Below are 2890 nucleotides of genomic sequence, written 5' to 3'. Positions count from 1 at the left end.
CCTTGCTCAAGCCAGAGACCTTGGGCTCAAGCCAGTGACTTTGGGCTTCAAGCCAATGACCTTTGGGCTCAAACCAGCTACCATGGAGTCATGTCTATAATACCACGCTCAAGCCAGCGACCCCATGCTCAAGCTGGTAAGCCCATGCTCAAGCAACCTTGGGGTTTTGAACCTGGGCTCTCTGCATCCCAGTCTAATGCTCTATTCATTGCACCACTGTCTGGTCAGGTCAAAATTTGCATATATATTAGATTCAGCTGGAGAAATTTTTAAAAATAGTCTTCATGGACCCCATACTAGCTCTACTGAGTCTAAATATCTAGGGCTGGGCTTGGAAATCTCTAATGTATCAAGTGTCCCAAGTGATTCTGATGCATGCAATCAGAGGACCAGTATTTGGGAATCAATACCAGAGACCACAAAAATGAATGAGGCATAGTGTTTTTAAGGAATATACAAACTGGTATATTGGGTAATATGCTCTACCAACTTTAAAAAAATTTTTATTGATTGATTTTAGAGAGGGGGGGATAGGAGAGAGAGGATAAGAGAGAGAGAGAGAAACATTGATTTGTTGTTCATTCATTTGTTGTTTCTTTTTTTATTTTATTTTATTTTTTTATTTTTTATTTTTTAGAGACAGAGAGAGAGAGTCAGAGAGAGGGATAGACAGGGACAGACAGGCAGGAACGAAGAGATGAGAAGCATCAATCATTAGTTTTTCGTTGCGCGTTGCAATACCTTAGTTGTTCATTGATTGCTTTCTCATATGTGCCTTTACCACAGGCCTTCAGCAGACTGAGTAACACCTTGCTCGAGCCAGCAACCTTGGGCTCAAGCCAGTGAGCTTTTGCTCAAACCAGATGAGCCCGTGCTTAAGCTGGGAACCTCGGGGTCTTGAACCTGGATCTTCCGCATCCCAGTCTGATGCTCTATCCACTGCGCCACCACCTGGTCAGGCTCATTGGTTGTTTCTTGTATGTGCCCTGACCAGGATTAAACCTGCAACCTTAGTGTTTCAGGATGATGCTCTAACCAACTGAGCTAAAGAGCAGGGTTCTATCTACTTTCTTGACTGCCTTATATTCATGACTTCTGTTGTATTCATGATGTGCTTTTTCTCTGAAATGCCTTTTTCTCCTCTCTGCTATGAAAATATTATCCAATCTTCAAGTTCCATTCAAATGTGAGAATTGGAACCGTGTTCTACAATCTCCATCACCACTTTTCCAACCCTACATCCATTACACAACCAAATATAAAATCTGCCCTTACAACATCTAGTTCACTCATCACTTCCTTTTCATCCCCTTTTCAACCCCTTTAGCTCATCTGAACCACTGAGTGGCCTTTTAACTGATCTTTCACATTCCACCTGCCCTCCTGCCACAATTGATTCTTGCACAGTTCAATTATAACTACTTTTCAAGTTGAAAATAAAGTTTATGATTTCCTCATTACCTACAAAGTTAGAGATAAAAATGCTCCAGTCTGCCATTCAAAACTATCATATAATTAGACTCCTTTGATCAGTGGTCCCCAACCTTTTTTGGGCCATGGACTGGTTTAATGTCAGAAAATATTTTCATGGACCGGCCTTTAGGGTGGGATGAATAAATGTATCACGTGACCGAGACAAGCGTCAAGAGTGAGTCTTAGACAGATGTAACAGAGGGAATCTGGTCATTTTTTAAAAATAAAACATCGTTCAGACTTAAATATAAATAAAATGGAAATAATGTAAGTTATTTATTCTTTCCCTGCGGACCGGTACCAAATGACCCACGGACTGGTACCGGTCCACGGCCTGGGGGTTGGGGACCACTGCCTTTGATTATAAGCTACAGAACCAACTCTGGCTAAACTTAAGCAGAAAAAGGTACGCACTAGTTCACAAAATTGAAATTCCAATAATTTCTCTTTTGTACAAGTCTCATTCTTAGAGATTGTCTGATTCAACATATTTTCAACTCCTTTATACAGCAACAGGAAACATTGACTGAAAGACCACCTATCATTATACTCACTGGGTAAAAGAAAGATACTTCTTTCAAAGCACAGTTAGGGTGCTGTTACTAAAAACACACATGAATGTTAGAGAGCAAAACTAAGAAATGTCCCCTACACCCAAAATATGGCCCCAATGCGATTTAAGTAAAATGGGGAACAATGGAGAAGAATTCTGGGCTTTTTTTTCTGAAACATCAGAGGTCAGATTGGTGAAATAATCAATGAAGCTAATACTTGATAGTCAGGGTCCTCAGGGTTGGGGGAGGAGAAAGGTTAATAGTTTGAACTAAAATGTTTTTTGTTTTTAGCAAGAGACAGAAAGAGACAGAGGGAGGGACAGATAGAAACAGACAGAAAGGAGAAAGGTGAGAAGCATCAATTCTTTGTTGCTACACCTTAGTTGTTCATTGATTGCTTTCTCATATGTGCCTTGACCAGGGGGCTATAGCAGAGTAAGTGAGTGCCTCTTTGTTCAAGCCAGCGACCTTGGGCTCAAGCCAGTGACCCCACACTCAAGCTACTGAGCCTGTGCTCAAGCTGGTGACCTCAGGGTTTCAAACCTGGGTCCTCTGCATCTCAGTCCAATGCTCTATCCACTGCACCACTTCCTGGTCAGGCAAGTAAACCTTTCAATGTGTGGAATGATTCAGGAAGTCATTGTGCGTTTAAGGGTAGAGAGAAACTGTACATTTTTTTCTGTCCTATGATCAACCAATTTACACATGACTACAATGTTCTTTGCCAAAACCCTATAGTAGTTATAAAAATAATAAGTTAATTACCATAATACAAAAACAGCCAGAATTTCATTGGAGAGAAAGTCAGTACAGTGACTGCAACTTGTGTCTTTGGGAAGGTAACAAATCTTCCACTTCTAAGT

Source organism: Saccopteryx leptura, chromosome 2, assembly GCF_036850995.1.
Source record: "Saccopteryx leptura isolate mSacLep1 chromosome 2, mSacLep1_pri_phased_curated, whole genome shotgun sequence".
Lineage (NCBI taxonomy): Eukaryota > Metazoa > Chordata > Mammalia > Chiroptera > Emballonuridae > Saccopteryx > Saccopteryx leptura.
This window is presented reverse-complemented; position numbering follows the sequence as displayed.